This window comes from Balaenoptera musculus, chromosome 3 (assembly GCF_009873245.2).
Source record: "Balaenoptera musculus isolate JJ_BM4_2016_0621 chromosome 3, mBalMus1.pri.v3, whole genome shotgun sequence".
In the NCBI taxonomy this organism is placed as follows: Eukaryota; Metazoa; Chordata; class Mammalia; order Artiodactyla; family Balaenopteridae; genus Balaenoptera; species Balaenoptera musculus.
Window position 1 is genome coordinate 143,892,882 of NC_045787.1, and position 19,803 is coordinate 143,912,684.

Genomic DNA, 19,803 nt, shown 5'->3' on the forward strand with positions numbered 1-19,803 from the left:
TTACTATGTTGTTTCCTGACTTCTTAGAATGAAGGCTCTTGAAGCCAGGACATGGGACGATGGACAGTGTCTGATAGATACATCCCCTTGGTCATGCTTATAACTCAGAAGTGGCCACAATGACAGTCTCCTCTGGGCTTGAAGGAGGAAAGCAGTGCATTATGGGTATGGTGGCCATAGTTTTGAAGCCCCAAATTAGATCATATGTATTCACAATTTTGATTTTGCTAATTGGGGAAGTGAGAAAGATCATCTGAAACAAAAACTGTCCTACATTCCTGCCATAATTATGAGTAGATTTCATTAGTCTGAATCCACAGCCCTGTCTCTTCAACAAACACTTTAATAGCCCAAGAAGAAATACCAATTGCATTAGACCCAGACCCAGTCATACTGTGCTCTTGCTCCCTGAGAACTGCTTTCCAGATGCTTCAGTGACAGAACAGAACTTAGGAACATAAATCAATTTCCCTCTCTCTCTCTCTCTCACACACACACACACGCACGCACACACACACACGCACACACACACACACCCCTCCTTTTTTTCTCCCAAAGGCTGAAGTTCTACCAATTTCAGGCACCTCCAGCAAATTCCAGATGAGTCATTTTCCAAAATGACTCTTGTCAGTACTGCCTCTTACTGCCAACCTCCTATGTGCAGAAAATAAAAATAAAACACAATAAAATAAGAAGACCTGAAATTGATGGGCTTTGGTTGGCTTCTGAAAACAGCTCCATTTCATTTACAACGGTTACTAGGAACTGTTTTCAAAACCCAGGCCCCTTCTACTACAAAGATGTCTTGAGGCTGAGGCAGAGGAGGAGAGACCCTGATTGGCCCTGAAAGCTGAGGGCCTTGGTCAGAACAGCAATTCGCATCTGTGTTTTTATTTCCAAGGGCTACAGTGTCTATTATTATACCCATTTCTCACAACAACCCTGTAGGTAAGTACTATCATTTTACAGACATGGCTACTGAGGCTTAGAAAAACGAAATGACTTTAAAAAAAAAAGTTCATGTTTCAACTGGACCAAAAATCTGTCTCCCCTCAGGCTTTTACTTCAGTGATTTTTCTCAAGAATAACAAATAGGATTTTCTTCATATGCCATTTCTACTCTATTGAGGGTGGCTGACCAGATATCTATCATTGAAAAGGATTCTAAAGTCATGCCTGGGGTTGTGATTGATTAGCAATGTCCGGCATGGCATGGATAAGAAACTGGTAGCAAATGTGCCAGCTATTTGCCATCTTAGGCTATGTGATGGTATCTATACTCTCACCTTATCCCTGTGTTTCAGCAATTGATAGATAGATCATTGCATCTCAGAAGTACCTCTTTTCATTGCAAGTAAGCTCAAATAGACTTAAGCCAAAAAGGACATTTTATTAAAAGAACATGGAGTTGCATCTTAGAACCAAATGATTGGAAATGCTGACAGGCCTCTCCATGGACTGAAAACAAGAACCAAACTGTCATCAGGAACCCAGGCAGACTTTTCCTGTTACTTTCTTTGTCTCTGTCTGATTCTCTGTCTCTGACTCTTTCTGGCCCACCCCCAGCCCCACCCCTTCTTCTCTCCCCCTCCCTCCCCTCTCTCCCTCTCTTCCCCTCTCCCTCAATCTCTCTCTCTCCTTCTGGAGCCACATGTTCATCTGTATCTGCATCTCTCTGAGCATTTGCTTCATTCTTATTTCCCTATGGATCAGTTTTCTCTCTTTCTCCAGGAACATGTGAAAAGATCAAGAGTAGCAATTTCCAAGAGAAATACAATGTGAGTCACAAACGTAATTTTAAAAATTTTAGTAGACACATTAAAAAATCAGTTTAAAAGTAAAATTATTTCTTAAATATAGCTTTCATCAATATATTCAAAACACAATTCAACATGTGATCAATATAAAAATTTTTAATGAGATAGTCTAAATTTTTTCTTCATGTCAAGTCTTTGAAATCTAATGTGTAGTTTACACTTACAGAATATCTCAATTTGTACTGGCCACATTTCAAATGACCAATGCTTAGTGGCAGAAACTAGACAACACAGATCCAGAGCTCCTATGTCTTTGATTCCAGCAACCAATTGGAAATGGATGGCATCTCTGGATCTTCGTTTCAATCTTTCAGGACAGAGAACTTGTTTGGCCCACACTGACTCAGGTGTCCATACCTCATCCTGTCAGCCTTGGCCAGGAAGGCAAGGATCACATCCTATAAACATGGCAGCCAAAGGGAAGGCAGCTCTCAGAGAAGAGGATGGAGGGCTGGCCTGGGTCTCAAGGATACATAACACAACATTTACAGAGGACTTGTTCGGAAGCAACATCTAGTGTCACCTGAATTCTCTGGAAGATTCCAGAAGTTCTCAGTAATCTTGCATTTGGGGGATATAAGACAGAGACGCTCCCCAAGGCAAGAACAGCACAAGAAGAAAAGTCTGCTGCCACCTGGGGAAGATGAACCGACGGTGCATCCCTAGTTCAAGAGTGACCCAGAGCTGCTCAGAGAGAAGGCACGGCCATGCAGGATAAACTCAGTGCTGGATCAAAAGTCTGAGGCAGAGGCTGGGAAACAGGCATGATTATGATCACTTCCTCAGGTTCACGATTCATCTTCAAGAACAACATTAATCCAGAAGAACAATCCCTTGCAGCTTGGGAATCTGCCCTGGCCCTCTGGCCCCCCAGGCCTCTGGATCATGCCATTCGCCAACACCAAGAGCCCCCCTTTTACAGACGCCTTTCAATTACACAATTTTCGTGGGAACATCCAATAATCTCTGGTTTTGTTTATGGAAACTCTTTAACATGAAGAAGGCTTAAGTCCTTAATGAGCGCAGAGGAAACAGCTGTTCTTTCTCTCTTCAGGACACCAGGGACTTGCCCCTTACTTAATCAGCTACAACCATTTTATGAGGTGACTGTGTCAACTGTTTGTCACAGCTCCTCAGCCAAATGTGTCCACTTAGCCCCCAGGTAATAACAGTGACAGAGAAAGATGACCACCACTGCATATGGCAGCTACCCTGAGAAGAGCAAATGATGGGGACAGGGTGGGAAGGTGATAAGGTGAGTTTCCCAGAAGCCTGTTTCTTTGGCTAAGGCCAAGCCACACTATCAGTGTTTCTCTGTGTAGTCTAAGGATAATGGCTTTCTGCTGCTTCAATACTTTCTAAAGCTTCACACTGCTCTTAGGATAAAATCCAAAGTCACTATCGTGGCCTACAAGGTGTTATATGATCCGGCACCTGCCTCTCTCTCTGACCTCATCTTGTAGCTCATTTTAGTCCAATCTTGGTCTCCTTTTTGTTCCTTGAACACGGCAATCCACAGAACCTTTTACTCATAGAACCTTCTTCCCCAGCTCTGTGTATGGCTGGTCATTCTCACGCTTCAAGAATCAACTCATAGCACAGGGAGATCAGCTCGGTGCTTTGTGACCACCTAGAGGGGTGGGATGGGGAGGGTGGGAGGGAGGGAGATGCAAGAGGGAAGAGTAATGGGAACCTATTATATATGTATAACTGATTCACTTTGTTATAAAGCAGAAGCTAACACACTATTGTAAGCAATTATACTTCAATAAGATGTTAAAGAAAAAAAAAAAAAAAGAATCAACTCAAATGTCAGTTCTTCACAGAGGCCTCCTCTGACGCCAAAGTATAAAGTAATCCCTTACCCCTCCCTGCAGGCCATTCTTCAACCATACTTTATAACATTCCTACTTCATAACATTCTTCCCAATTTGGAATGATCTTACTCATCTTTATCTTCTCTGATAGAGATTACACTGGGATGTAAGCTCCTTACAGGTAAGGACATGTCTAGCTTATTAACTGCTGAACCCCAGTTTCCAAAACAGTGACTGGCACATAGTAGGATCTCAAGAAATATTTGTTGAGTAAATGAATCAATGATCTTGAGTGCTCCAGACCCACTAAATCGTATCCTCTGGAAGCAGTGTCTGGAATCATCATTTTTCACAAGTACCTAAGATAATTTGTATATACCCTAGGGTTTGAGAGAAACTGCATTATTTTTTCTTGCCTAGTCAACAGCTCACTTTTCCCCCTTATTCTCAACCTAAAGGCTCTGTCTTGCCTGAGACTCTGAGGCATGTTAGAATTTAAGGCTCCTCCAGCTCTGTGGCTCAATTTGTCCTTCCTGTGACTATTCATTGCACAATGATGCATTAGGGGTGTGGGATAACGAGCTTGATTCAAACAAGAGCCAGGTGGGTCTTCTTCATTGCTTATCCCCACATTTAGCAGTGTCTGACATACAGAGGGCCTACAGTAAATATTAAACAATAAATATCAATCAGTAAACAAAGTAATGAGCACTAATATGAGTTCCAGGCAATGTGCTGGACACCAAATGTAACAGATTTGCATGTAACCAAGTTTCTCAAAGTCTAGAGAGAAGACAAAAATGAAAATTTATAATTAGAATATAAGTTATACATACAAGATGCTGTGGGCTTCATAGTGAAGGTAAACTTTAGCTACACAATGTTTTATTTTTTTCTGCATCCCCTGGATAACCTCTCATATCAATTAAAAGTAGGTAAGATATTTTAGTTTTCTCGAGATATAGTAGAGAATAGTAACTTGTTTCGTGGCTCCATCATTTTCCTACTAACTGTGCAAAATTAAGCAAACCTCGCTAGGCCTCAATTTCCTCATGTACCAACTTCATAGGGCTGAGGTGAGAATTAGATAAATTAATACACATGAAAAGTTTAGCCCAGTACCTGAGACACACTAAGCCCTCAGAATATATCAGCTATTATTATCATGTAGTTTTAACTCCCTCTAAACCCCATGTCCAGGCTTCCACTTCATGCATATGGAAGAAACAAATCCATTTTTACAAATCCATTTACCAATAGCTAAAGCAAAAGGGAAGACCAGTCCCAGCCTCTGCCAAATTTAACACAAATCCCAGGTTAGCAGAGTCTGAAATTAATTGGCTTTCTTCTCCTTGTGACATCGTAATTTAGAATGAAAGTCTTTTCTCCCGAGGTGGGAGAGGAATTTCTGTTACATCACACAGAACAGTATCCCCATGGCTTGCTGAAGCTTTTACAAATAAAAATTCTAATATAATAAAGTCACAAGTACAAACCAAAATCTTTTGTTAGGTGAAACTTTGACGTAAGAAAGAACTCTTACATAGGTAGATTATTGCCCATGCCTTGGAGAGGCTTTGAACCCCATGACATGTGGGGGCAATGGGTTTGTTAATATCTCTCCAGTAGCCAGTAAATTCCTGGACAATAGGATCTGGGCTTTGTGGTTACAGAAAACACACGTCCTGGCTTACCAGGGATAGTTTCAGTTTATACCCATCATTACTGTTTAATTAATAACAGTACTTTCTTGCACTCTCAAAATTGTCTCAGCTTAGGTGACAATTATTTGGTCACCCTAGTCATGGTTCTTTATATCTTCCCAGTGGAGAACCCAAGGTCCGATGTGAAGAAATAATGATGAAAAAACCGCATGTGCAAAGCCCTTGCTATGTGCTGGGCACTATGCTGATCACTCACCATGCATTACTTCATTCACTCCTCCCAACGGGGTTGAGATAAGACTTCCAGAAGACTTGGGCACAGGAAAAATGACAGTGCACCCCCTCAACTATATTCAGCGTAAAGATAACTACACGTGGCAAAACAAATTTTAAAAGCCTGCATGCATTTTGAAATTAAAATAGCTTCTTTCTTGATGTGTCTTTGCAAAATTCGGAATTCATTCATCAAAGCTGAACTTTTCACATTTCTTGTCCTTCTTCCCTGGTACCTTGAGAACATACTCAATCTGCCTGTGCTCACAAATCTAGACCTGCTCACAATAACCTGGCAAGGCCGGGGTCCCTGCACCCATTTTGTAGATAACATACCTGAGGTTTGGAGAAATTGCCCCACTGTCACACCCTATACCCTTGATTCCAAAACACCATGTTTATTCACCCTCACATTTTAACATCTCTGGAATAAAGATAATCTCGTAACTGATGTACATTTTTGGTATAGTGTATTTCCCCTGACCCATTTTTATTACCTTAATGATATTTCTAATAACTGATAAGTTCTTAGGTTCCAGGATATATAATGAATGGGGGAACTGACATTCAAATCTGTTCCATCTGATTCCTTACCCTAACCACTGTGCCACACTGCATTTAATGAATATTTATTTAATGTCATTATAAGTGAAGAGAAAAATTATTAATAACACCTAGCTGGCTATGCATGGTAGTCCAAAAGTACAAGAATCCCCACTTCCACAGTTTCCAGCCTTTAAAATTCTCCTTTCTATCAATAATATTCTGTGTAACCAATGGGGGTGGGGATGGGGAGATACAGGTGGGGGATGGTGAGAAGGTAATAATACCAAAAGGGTGAGGAGAGGCGCCTAGAAAAAAACAAGGCATGAAAACAAGAGTCCCCAAGTTAGGCTTTCTGATCTCATATTTTGCAGGGAACAGATGCTGCAAACTGTTAGTAGATCAGGTCCTACCTGACTGTGACCCTGGTTAATCATTCTGTGCCTCAGTTTCATCATCTGTGAAATGGATATGATAAGTGTTGTTGTGAGCATTAAGGAATTACTACAGGCAAAGCACTTAGAACATGGCCTGGCACACTATAAGTCCTCAAGAAGTATCATCTATTCTTATTAGTCATCTCTTCAACCTCATTTGGGGCCACTTCTCCACCCACACCCCACACACACACACACACACACACACACTCCCCAGCCATGTTGGTTTTTTTCCAGTTATTCCAACAAGCCAAGTTCTTTGACCTCTTCAGAGTCTACACACACACTATTCCTTCTTCCTGGAATGTCCTTCCTCTCCTTTTTGAAGGGCCAATTCATGCTCATGCTATAAGCCTTACCTAAATTATCGTCTCTTCAAAGAGGCCTTCCCTGACCTCTTCAAATTACAGTCTCACTCTGTCTCTTCCTATTATACTTCTCTGCTTATTTCCTTCTTAGCCCTCGTCGGAATCTAAAATGGTCTTATTTACTCATTTGTTAGTTTATGTACTTATTATGTCCTGCCACCTCCCCTCCCAGAGATGTTAACTGTCTTGCTAGTCTTGGGTCCCTGCACCTACCACAGTGCCTGACATGATGGATGCTCAATAAAGATTTGTTGAATTGCATTTCCCAAACTCAGTAAGTGAAAACTTCAGATTCTAAATCCAGGTCAGGTTACAGCCAGAGGCCCCACATGGAAAGGGAAATGGTTTGTTGTACAAACAGATTTCTCTCTCATAGGAACCCCAGTCAAGGTCAAGAGCTCTGAGTCAATGACTCGGCGTTCCGTCCCAGGCACCCCCTCCCATTTATCTCCTGGCATGCATGCCCGGATAGTAGAGTTAGATTGCCACGTTCATGCATTTGATGATTTGGGTCCATTTCTGACATCCTGAGGGGAAGCAGGAGTCTTCCAACGTACATTTGCTTAGAAAGCAATGAAAGCTGACTCAAAAAACTCTCATTATTTGTGCTGTTTGGGGAGCAACAGCTTTATTGAAGGCCTCACCACATGGCTTCCTAAGTAAAACATTTTCAAACTGATGCCTGTGGGTTTTGGAGAACTCAGAATTAGGTTGGGGATTTTTCCTGTCCTTGACAGAGACAGAGTGCAGGGTCATCAACTTTCTTGCGCATAAGAGTCACCTACAGATCTCAGTTAAAAATGCACATCCCCAGCATCCCACTCCCTGAGAGTGTGAATCAATGGAACTTTTGTTATTTGTAGTATTCAGATATATAGATATACAGATAGGGCTACACCTTTTATAACTGCTAACACGCTAGGTGGTGTGGCAAGCAGCTTTCTATACGTTATTTGGTTTAATCCAGCTAACAACCCTATGATGTAGGCACTTCTTTCTCCCTCTTTATAAAGAAGCTGGGGCTGAGAAAAATTAAGTACTTTTCCCTAGGTCACATAGCTCATGAATGGAGCTAGGAAGCCTAGCGACTCAAAGTGTGGTCTGTGGACCAGAAGTTTCAGCCTCACCTGGAATTTTGGAAGAAATGTAGACTCTCGGGCCCCACCTCAGACCTCCTGAATCTGAATTTGCATTTTTAACAAGATCCTCAACTAACTAAAGTGCACATTCAAATTTGAGAACCCTGCTCTGGTTTATCTGACCCAAAGCTGGCAGTCTTTTTCATCTCTTCCCTTCTCCAGTAGTTCTCAAACATGAGTTGCCATAGGATTCATCTGGAATCCTTATTAAACAGGTAGTTACCCAGGCTCCACATCCAGAAGTTCTGACTCAGTGGGTGGGTTGAAGCCCAGGCATCTGTACTTCTAACAGCAGCCCAGGTAGTTCTGAAGTGGGTGGTCTGAGGATCACACTTAGAGAAACACATGTAGAAAAGGCCATAAACTTCCCTTCCTTCTGCTCAGCCATCAAAAAGAATGAAATTTAGCCATTTGCAGCAACATGGATGGATCTGGAAGGGTGTTATGCTAAGTGAAGTAAGTCAGACAGAGAAAGACAAATGCTATATGATATCACTTACATGTGGAACCTGAAAAATACAACGAACTAGTGGATATAGCAGAAAAGAAGCCGACTCACAGAGATAGAGAACAAACTAGTGGTTACCAGTGGGGAGAGGGAGGTGGGAAAGGGGCAGCATACAAGTTGGGGAGTAAGAGGTACAAACTATTAGGTATAAAATAAGCTACAAGGCTATATTGTACAACACAGGGACTATAGCCAATACTTTCATAATAACTGCAAATGGAGTATAACCTTTAAAAATTGTGAATCACTATTGTACACCTGTAATTTATATAACATTGTACAGCAACTACACTTCAATTTAAAAAAAAAAAAGAAAAGAAAAAAGACTGGGGGGGAAAAAAAGGCATCAGCCTCCCTTTCCTTTTCTGTTAAGAGTGAAATAGGAACATTTTTAAAATGAGCTTCCAGCTATAAAGACTACGCTATTAAGATGGGTTCCCATATTTGTGATAAGGAGAGAGGGCAGACCCCTCAAAACATTGAAACTTGAAGGTAGAAGAACTTTAGAGATCATGGGGTCAAAGCCCTTCCTTTTTTTTTTTTTTTTTTTTGTGGAAAACCTTTCTTTATAAAGTCATAAAATGAGTTTTACAAGAAGTCAGTTCCTCATGCCCCTTTTTAAACAAACATCGAAGGCTACATAACACCCTTATCCACGCACATAGATCCAGGACAACAGGATTCTAAATAGTCCCTGACTGGGCTGTGAACCTGCAGTTGCTCAAAATGATGCCAGCTGCCAGCTTGAGTGTTTCATACTGTCAAGACCAAATGCACTGAATACATTCAAAGCCCTTCCTTTTGCAGGTGAGAAAACTGAGGTTCAAGGGTGACAGATAACCTGCCCATGGTCACGTGGCTCCTGGGGGCAGACCTAACCCAGAGCCCAGGACTCCTGATTCTTTTCACTGAAACACAGATCACCAAACACATCCCTCAGCAGCAAGAGCAACATAAGGACGATTATAATGCTCTTAGCATGGAGCAGGCATAGTTCTAAGTGCTTTTACAAATGAACTCAACAACTCACGAGGTAGGCACTATTATCCCCAGTATACTGATGAAAAAACGAGGCACAGAGAAGGGAAGTCACCTGCTCAGCTAGTAAGCGGTAGAGCCAGGATTCAAACCCATGCAGTCTGGCTTTAGAGTCCAGACTCTTAAGGCACTGAATAAGCAGAGAATGAATGAAAGAATGGCTGAGCTAATTAGTTAAATATCAAGTGCCTTCAAATTGTTCCAGAATACACCCTTTCTGTTTTATCCTTCTCTTTGTCCCCAAACAAATGAACTCAGAAACAGGTTAGAATGGAAATGCATCAACACCTCGTGAGCATCTGAGGAAGAGCATGGGAGTGGGAACTACAGATCTGAATTTAAACCCAGCTTTCCTGCTCATTAGCTGTGTAACTTAGGGAGTCACAAAACCTACTTAAATCTTAGTTTCCAGATATACAAAACAGAAGTGTTTAATAACAGTTACAATCTCCAAAGGTTGAGGTAATGAAAACAAGACAATGCTATTAAAATACATTACTGTTTTAAGCACTGACACACATTTTTACAGCCCATGTTTGGTTTTTAAATGAACTTGAAGTTGTTTTTAATTGTTCTAAAGCCCCCTGAGGATAAAGGACTGCTCCATGAACTTCCTTATCATTGCCACGGTCCCCAACTGGATGTATTCCTGAGCCCTTGCTCGGTGATAAGGAGCAGCCCCAGTCATGTTACTATGTTTACATACCAAGGGAGGGAAGAAACTCTCTTCAAGGCATAGTTTCCCTGACCCTTCCCTCACCCAGTTTCTCTTTTTACAGAGAGAATGCAGGAATGTACAGAGAAACTTCTACCAACTACAGAAGATGAACTTTGCTTTAGAGAAAAGTTACCTTGAAAAAGACTCGGGCTGGGCATCACCAGCAGACTTTTCCCATCCTGGTTTGTACCCTTAAGCAAATCACTTGCTCTCTCTAGGTCTCTAGTTCTCTCCCCCCAAAATAAGCAGGATAGTTGCTGAGCTCTCTCAGGGCTCTTGCCAGTATTAACATTCTAATTCTTTGAATATTTATGCAATGACTCAAATTGCCCATCCACCCCTCTTAAGCTTCACTGTAGGATACTGATAGGGAATGACAGGGTGTCATCAAATGGGAGGTGCATAAAAATTAAATACAGAATCTTTAGAACCATTAAAGCTACTACACATTGAGCATCTACTATGTGTCACATGCTGTGCTGGTACTTAACACACATATGTAACTTTCACAACAACCCTTGAAAGTGGATATTATTGCTCTGATTTTACAGATGAGAAACTGAGGCTCAGACAGCGTAAGATACATGCCCAAGGTGATGTAAGAGGCACAGGTGGGATTTGAACCCAGTTTTTTTTGTGATTCAGGATATATTATCAAGTGTATAAAATGATAAAAAGTATGTATAACATACTATAATTTATCTGAGTGTGGATACAACTTCAACACAGGAAATATTATTTATCTATCTATATCTATATCAGTATCTATGCAACAGAAAAATAAATCATAAAATTTTAAGTGGTTACTTACAGCAAGAAAGAGGGAAATGGGTGGAAGTGGCAGGGACTTTTTAAAAACTATATCTTGTTGTACAAAGCACAAAATTCAACGTAAAATGAAGCAAAGAAACTTAAATGTATAACCAGTTGCTGGCAAAGCCACAGAGAGAAGAACTATTCAAAGTGACTTTAAAGCATAGTTAGGGACCTCCCTGGTGGTGCAGTGGTTAAGAATCTACCTGCCAATGCAGGGGACACGGGTTCGAGCCCTGGTCCCGGAAGATCCCACATGCCGTGGAGCAACTAAGCCCGTGCACCACAACTACTAAGCCTGCGCTCTAGAGCCCATGAGCCACAACTACTGAAGCCCACGTGCCTAGAGACCATGCTCCGCAACAAGAGAAGCCACTGCAATGAGAAGCCCTTGCTCACCGCAACTAGAGAAAGCTCACGTGCAGCACAAAAGACCCAACGCAGCCAAAAAATAAATAAATAAATAAAATTAAAAATTAAAAAAAAAAAGCATAGTTAACTGACTGCACATCCCCACTGAGACATATCCTAAAGACAAAAGGAACTGGGGGAAAAGAAGCTGTTTTTAGTAATTGTATTGATGCCAGTAGTGTTGGTATTGTTATTCTGAGAATGTTGTGGGAGGAGTCAAATCAATAATTTTGTATCATGGAAAACCAAGATTTTCAACATGGGAGAAAGGAAAGATGGGTGTAAGATAGATACTAGTGAGTAAAAGTCCTGTAATTCTGAATTTAAGGGGTAGGATAGGGAGGATGGGAGGGAGGCTCAAGAGGGAGGGGATATGGGGACATGTGTATGCATATGGCTGATTTGCTTTGTTGTACAACAGAAACTAACACAGTGCTGTGAAGCAATTATACTCCAATAAAGATCTATTTAAAAAAAACTATCTGTATGATATATATCAGTATGATACATATTTCCTAGTTCTAGCCCCAGAAAAGGCCTAAAACCATCAATCCAGAAGCATTGAGCACTTCTGTGCCTAAACTGTTATCTCTAAACACCATTTCTCACTAAAAGAAACCAAGGCTCCTCAGAGAAATGACTGATTTCATGTCTGGGGCAGGAAATGTACAAAATGAGACTGGAAAATTTGTCATACCAGAAAGCAAAGAAGCTATCAAAGATTGTAACAATTATATCAAAAAGACTGAGGAGCCAACTTGAAGAGACTCCCATCAGCCAAAGATGGAATAATTTGAGCATCTAACCAACAAATCACATCTAATATATTTAAATTCATGATATGTAAAAACACTCATTAATCACCCATAGAGGTTGCTGTGGTACCAACATATTATTTACAAAACTGATAAATTAAGGAAAATAACTGAGTATTAATTACATTTTCCTATAAGAACTATGCCTCACCATAACCAAATAGTTGAAGTTTCTCTGCATAGAGGTATTCTAGCTAATAAAAAAAAGATGAAATATAGAATTAGTCCATGCAGAGATTGGTTCAAGATGGCGGACTAGAAGGACATGCTCTCACTCCCTCTTTCGAGAGCACCGGAATCACAACTAACTGCTGAACAATCATCAACAGGAAGACACTGGAACTCACCAAAATAGATACCCCACATCCAAAGACAAAGGAGAAGCCACAATGAGACGGTAGGAGGGGCGCAATCACAATAAAATCAAATCCTATAACTGCAGGGTGGGTGACCCACAAACTGGAGAACACTTATACCACAGAAGTCCACCCACTGGAGTGAAGGTTCGGAGCCCCACGTCAGGCTCCCGAACCTGGGGGTCCGGCAATGGGAGGAGGAATTCCTAGAGAATCAGACATTGAAGGCTAGCGGGATTTGACTGCAGGACTTCAACAGGACTGGGGGAAACAGAGACTCCATTCTTGGAGGGCACACACAAAGTAGTGTGTGCATTGGGACCCAGGGGAAGGAGCACTGACCCCATAAGAGACTAAACCAGACCTACCTGCTACTGTTGGAGGGTCTCCTGCAGAGGTGGGGGGTGGCTGTGCCTCACCATGAGGACAAGGAAACGGGCAACAAAAGTTCTGGGAAGTACTCCTTGGTGTAAGCCCTCCCAGAGTCCGCCATTAGCTCCACCAAAGAGCCCAGGTAGGCTCCAGTGCTGGGTCGCCTGAGGCCAAACAGCCAACAGGGAAGGAACCCAGCCCCACCCATCTGCAGACAAGTGGATTAAAGTTTTACTGATCTCTGCCCACCAGAGCAACAGCCAGCTCACCCACCACCAATCCCTCCCATCAGGAAACTTCCACAAGCCACTTAGATAGCCTCATCCACCAAGGGCAGACAGCAGAAGCAAGAAGAACTACAATCCTGCAGCCTGTGGAACAAAAACCACATTCATAGAAAGATAGACAAGATGAAAAGACAGAGGGCTATGTACCAGACGAAGGAACAAGATAAAACACCAGAAAAACAACTAAATGAAGTGGATATAGGCAACTCTCCAGAAAAAGAATTCAGAATAATGATAGTGAAGATGATCCAGGACGTCGGAAAAAGAATGAAGGCAAAGATTGAGAAGATGCAAGAAAAGTTTAACAAAGATCTAGAAGAATTAAAGAACAAACAAACAGAGATGAACAATAAAATAACTGAAATGAAAAATACACTAGAAGTAATCAATGGCAGAATAACTGAGGCAGAAGAACGGATAAGGGACCTGGAAGACACAATGGTGGAATTCACTGCAGCAGAACAGAATAAAGAAAAAAGAATGAAAAGAAATGAAGACAGCCTAAGAGAACTCTGGGACAACATTAAATGCAACAACATTCATATTATAGGGGTCCCAGAAGGAGAAGAGAGAGACAAAGGACCCGAGAAAATATTTGAAGAGATTATAGTTGAAAACTTCCCTAACATGGGAAAGGAAATAGCCACCCAAGTCCAGGAAGCGCAAAGAGTCCCATACAGGATAAACCCAAGGAGAAACAAGCCGAGACACACAGTAATCAAATTGGCAAAAATTAAAGACAAAGAAAAATTATTGAAAGCAGCAAGGGAAAAACAACAAATAACATACAAGGGAACTCCCATAAGGTTAACAGCTGATTTCTCAACAGAAACTCTACAAGCCAGAAGGGAGTGGCATGATCTACCTAAAGTGATGAAAGAGAAGAACCTACAACCAAGATTACTCTACCCAGCAAGGATCTCATTTAGATTTGATGGAGAAATCAGAAGCTTTACAGACAAGCAAAAGCTAAGAGAATTCAGCACCACCAAACCAGCTCTACAACAAACGCTAAAGGAACTTCTCTAAGTGGGAAACACAAGAGAAGAAAAGGACCTACAAAAACAAACCCAAAACAATTAAGAAAATGGTCATAGGAACATACATATCGATAATTACCTTAAAAGTGAATGGATTAAATGTTCCAACCAAAAGACACAGGGTCGCTGAATGGATACAAAACAAGACCCATATATATGCTGTCTACAAGAGACCCACTTCTGACCTAGGGACACATACAGACTGAAAGTGAGGGGATGGAAAAAGATATTCCATGCAAATGGAAATCAGAAGAAAGCTGGAGTAGCAATACTCATATCAGATAAAATAGACTTTAAAATAAAGAATGTTACAAGAGACAAGGAAAGACACTACATAATGATCAAGGGATCAATCCAAGAAGAAGATATAACAATTACAAATATACATGTACCCAACATAGGAGCACTTCAATACATAAGGCAACTGCTAACAGCTATAAAAGAGAATATCGACAGTAACACAATAATATTGGGGGACTTTAACACCTCAGTTACACCAAAGGACAGATCACCCAAACAGAAAATTAATAAGGAAACACAAGCTTTATTTTAATTAATTAATTTATTTATTTTTGGCTGTGTTGGGTTGTTTCTGTGAGAGAGCTTTCTCCAGTTGTGGCAAGCGGGGGCCACTCTTCATCGCGGTGCGCGGGCCTCTCACTATCGCAGCCTCTCTTGTTGCGGAGCACAGGCTCCATACGCACTCAGTAGCTGTGGTTCACGGGCCTAGTTGCTCCGCAGCATGTGGGATCCTCCCAGACCAGGGCTCGAACCCGCGTCCCCTGCACTAGCAGGCAGACTCTCAACCACTGCGCCACCAGGGAAGCCCAGGGAAACACAAGCTTTAAATGACACAATAGAACAGACAGATTTAATTGATATTTATAGGACATTCCATCCAAAAACAGCAGATTACACTTTCTTCTCAAGTGCGCACGGAACATTCTCCAGGATAGATCACATCTTGGGTCACAAATCAAGACTCAGTAAATTTAAGAAAACTGAAATCTTACCAAGCATCTTTTCTGACCACAACGCTACGAAATTAGAAATCAATTACAGGGAAAAAAGCGTAAAAAACAGAAACACATGGAGGCTAAACAATATGTTACTAAATAAACAAGAGATCACTGAAGAAATGAAAGAGGAAATCAAAAAATACCTAGAGACAAATGACAATGAAAACACGACGATCCAAAACCTATGGGATGCAGCAAAAGAAGTTCTCAGAGGGAAGTTTATAGCTATACAAGCCTACCTCAAGAAACAAGAAAAAACTCAAGTAAACAATCTAACCTTACACCTAAACGAACTAGAGAAAGAAGAACAAACAAAACCCAAAGTTAGCAGAAGGAAAGAAATCATAAAGATCAGAGCAGAAATAAATGAAATAGAAACAAAGAAAACAATAGCAAAGATCAATAAAACTAAAAGCTGATTCTTTGAGAAGATAAACAAACTTGATAAACCTTTAGCCAGACTCATCAAGAAAAAAAGGGAGAGGACTCAAATCAATAATATTAGAAATGAAAAAGGAGAAGTTATAATGGACACCACAGAAATACAAAGCATCCTAAGAGACTACTACAAGCAACTCTATGCCAATAAAATGGACAACGTGGAAGAAAGACATGGACAAATTCTTAGAAAGGTAGAACCTTCCAAGACTGAACCAGGAAGAAATAGAAAATATGAACAGACCAATCACAAGTAATGAAATAGAAACTGTGATTAAAAATCTTCCAACAAACAAAAGTCCAGGACCAGATGGCTTCACAGGTGAATTCTATCAAACATTTAGAGAAGAGCTAACACCCATCCTTTTCAAACACTTCCAAAAAATTGTAGAGGAAAGAACACTCCCAAACTCATTCTATGAGGCCACCATCACCCTGATACCAAAACCAGACAAAGATACTACAAAAAAAGAAAATTACAGACCAATATCACTGATGAATACAGATGCAAAAATCCTCAACAAAATACTAGCAAACAGAATCTAACAACACATTAAAAGGATCGTACACCATGATCAACTGGGATTTATCCCAGAGATGCAAGGTTTCTTCAATATACGCAAATCAATCAATGTGATACACCATATTAACAAATTGAAGAATGAAAACCATATGATCATCTCAATAGATGCAGAAAAAGCTTTTGACAAAATTCAATACCCATTTATGACAAAAACTCTCCAGAAAGTGGGCATAGAGGGAACCTACTTCAACGTAATAAAGGCCATATACGACAAACCCACAGCAAACATCATTCTCAATGGTGAAAAACTGAAAGCATTTCCTCTAAGATCAGGAACAAGACAAGGATGTCCACTCTCACCACTATTATTCAACATAGTTTTGGAAGTCCTAGCCACGGCAATCAGAGAAGATAAAGAAATAAAAGGAATCCAAATTGGAAAAGAAGAAGTAAAACTGTCACTGTTTGCAGATGACATGATACTATACATAGAGAATCATAAAGATGCCACCAGAAAACTACTAGAGCTAATCAATGAATTTGGTAAAGTTGCAGGATACAAAACTAATGCACAGAAATCTCTTGCATTCCCATACACTAATGATGAAAAATCTGAAAGAGAAATGAAGGAAACACTCCCATTTACCATTGCAACAAAAAGAATAAAATACCTAGGAATAAAGAGACAAAAGACCTGTATGCAGAAAAGTATAAGACACTGATGAAAGAAATTAAAGATGATACCAACAGATGGAGAGATATACCATGTTCTTGGATTGGAAGAATCAATATTGTGAAAATGACTATATTACCCAAAGCAATCTACAGATTCAATGCAATCCCTATCAAATTACCAATGGCATTTTTTAGAGAACTAGAAAAAAAATCTTAAAATTTGTATGGAGACACAAAAGACCCTAAATTGGCAAAGCAGTCTTTAGGGAAAAAAAACGGAGCTGGAAGAATCAGACTCCCTGACTTCAGACTATACTACAAAGCTACACTAATCAAGACAGTATGGTACTGGCACAAAAACAGAAATACAGATCAATGGAACAAGATAGAAAGCCCAGAGGTAAACCCATGCACCTACGGTCAGCTAATCTATGACAAAGGAGGCCAGGATATACAATGGAGAAAAGACAGTCTCTTCAATAAGCGGTGCTGGGAAAACTGGACAGCTACATGTAAAAGAATGAAATTAGAACACTCCCTAACACCATACACAAAAATAAACTCAAAATGGATTAGAGACCTAAATGTAAGACCAGACACTATAAAACTCTTAGAGGAAAACATAGGAAGGACACTCTTTGACATAAATCACAGCAAGATATTTTTTGATCCACCTCCTAGAGTAATGGAAATAAAAACAAAAATAAACAAATGGGACCTAATGAAACTTAAAAGCTTTTTCACAGGAAAGGAAAACATACACAAGACAAAAAGACAACCCTCAGAATGGGAGAAAGTATTTGCAAATGAATCATCAGACAAAGGATTAATCTCTAAAATACATAAACAGCTCATGCAGCTCAATAGTAAAAAAACAAACAACCCAATCCAAAAATGGGCAGAAGACCTAAATAGACATTTCTCCAAAGAAGACATACAGATGGCTAAGAAGCACATGAAAAGCTGCTCAACATCACTAATTATTAGAGAAATGCGAATCAAAACTACAACAAGGTATCACGTCACGCCAGTTAGAATGGGTATCATCAGAAAATCTACAAACAACAAATGCTGGAGAGCGTGTGGAGACAAGGGAACCCTCTTGCACTGTTGGTGGGAATGTAAATTGATACAGCCACTATGGAGAACAGTATGGAGGTTCCTTAAAAACTAAAAATAGAATTACCATATAACCCAGCAATCCCATTACTGGGCATATACCCAGAGAAAACCATAATTCAAAAAGACACATGCACCCCAATGTTCATTGCAGCACTATTTACAATAGCCAGGTCATAGAAGCAACCTAAATGCCCACTGACAGACAAATGGATCAAGAAGATGTGGTACATATATACAATGGAATATTACTCAGCCATAAAAAGGAACAAAATTGGGTCATTTGTAGAGACGTGGATGGACCTAGAGACTGTCATACAGAGTGAAGTAAGTCAGAAAGAGAAAAACAAATATCGTATATTAATGCATATATGTGGAACCTAGAAAATGGTACAGATGAACCGGTTTGCATGGCAGAAATTGAGACACAGAAGTAGAGAACAAACGTATGGACACCAAGGGGGGAAAGCAGCAGGGGGTGGTGGTGGTGGGGGTGTGATGAATTGGGAGATAGGGATTGACATGTATACACTGATGTGTATAAAATGGATGACTAATAAGAACCTGCTGTATAAAAAATAAATAAAAAATAAAAAAACAAAAAGATATTCCCATTGTTGGGATGTTGGGATTATATACATATATACTAATATGTATAAAATAGATAACTAATAAGAACCTGCTGTATAAAAAATAAATAAAATTCCAAAAAAAAGAAAAATAGAAGTAAAAAATTTTAAGTGAACAATTAAAGAAAAAAAAAGAATTAGTCCATGCCACTTCGTAATATGAATGAATGGATCTAAGCAATGATCAATGACTGCTCATATTGCAGAGAGACAATCAGACACTGTGTGCCTCCTGACAGAAGAACAGTGCACCACCAATGAAGCAGCATTGCCAAAAAAAATTGACTGTGAATGTATTCAAAATTCAACATCCAACTACCAATTTACAGTAGCACAAGGGACAAGGAATCTGTTAAATGCCACCAGAGAGATGTCATCCATAAGATCAAGGGGGGAGAAACTCTACCGGACACCCCACCCAGTTTCTTCTACAAAATCTTGAAAGAAAAAAATTTAAAAAGAGAGCAATGGAAGGAAAACCTATAGATTACCAGGGACCTAAAAGGCATAATAGTCAATCACAGTGTATGAACTTTATTTGGATTCTGATTCAAGTGAACAAATTAAACAACAGAAACTTTTAAAATAAAACAATTAGGGAAAAGTACACAAACATCTGTTAATTATTTGATGATATCAAAGAATCGCCTTAATGCATAACATTGTGTCATGATTACAAATATATTTCTGACTGTTAATGTTTCTAAGCTTATTTTTTAAATTAAAGAATCCCTACATTTTAAAACATAAGATATTTACAGATGAAATTAAATGCTGTCTAGAATTTGCTTCCAAGTGATACAGGGGAGAGAGGCCATGAGCTGCTCACTGTTGGAGCTTATGATGGGCTTCATGATACTATTCTTTTTTTTGAATAAGTTTGAAACTTTCCACAATAAAAAAGTTAAAAGCAACACTCTCACCACGCCGCTGATGGAGAATCCTAGATGTGCGGCCCTTGTTTCTGTGGCTCCTGTGTCTCAG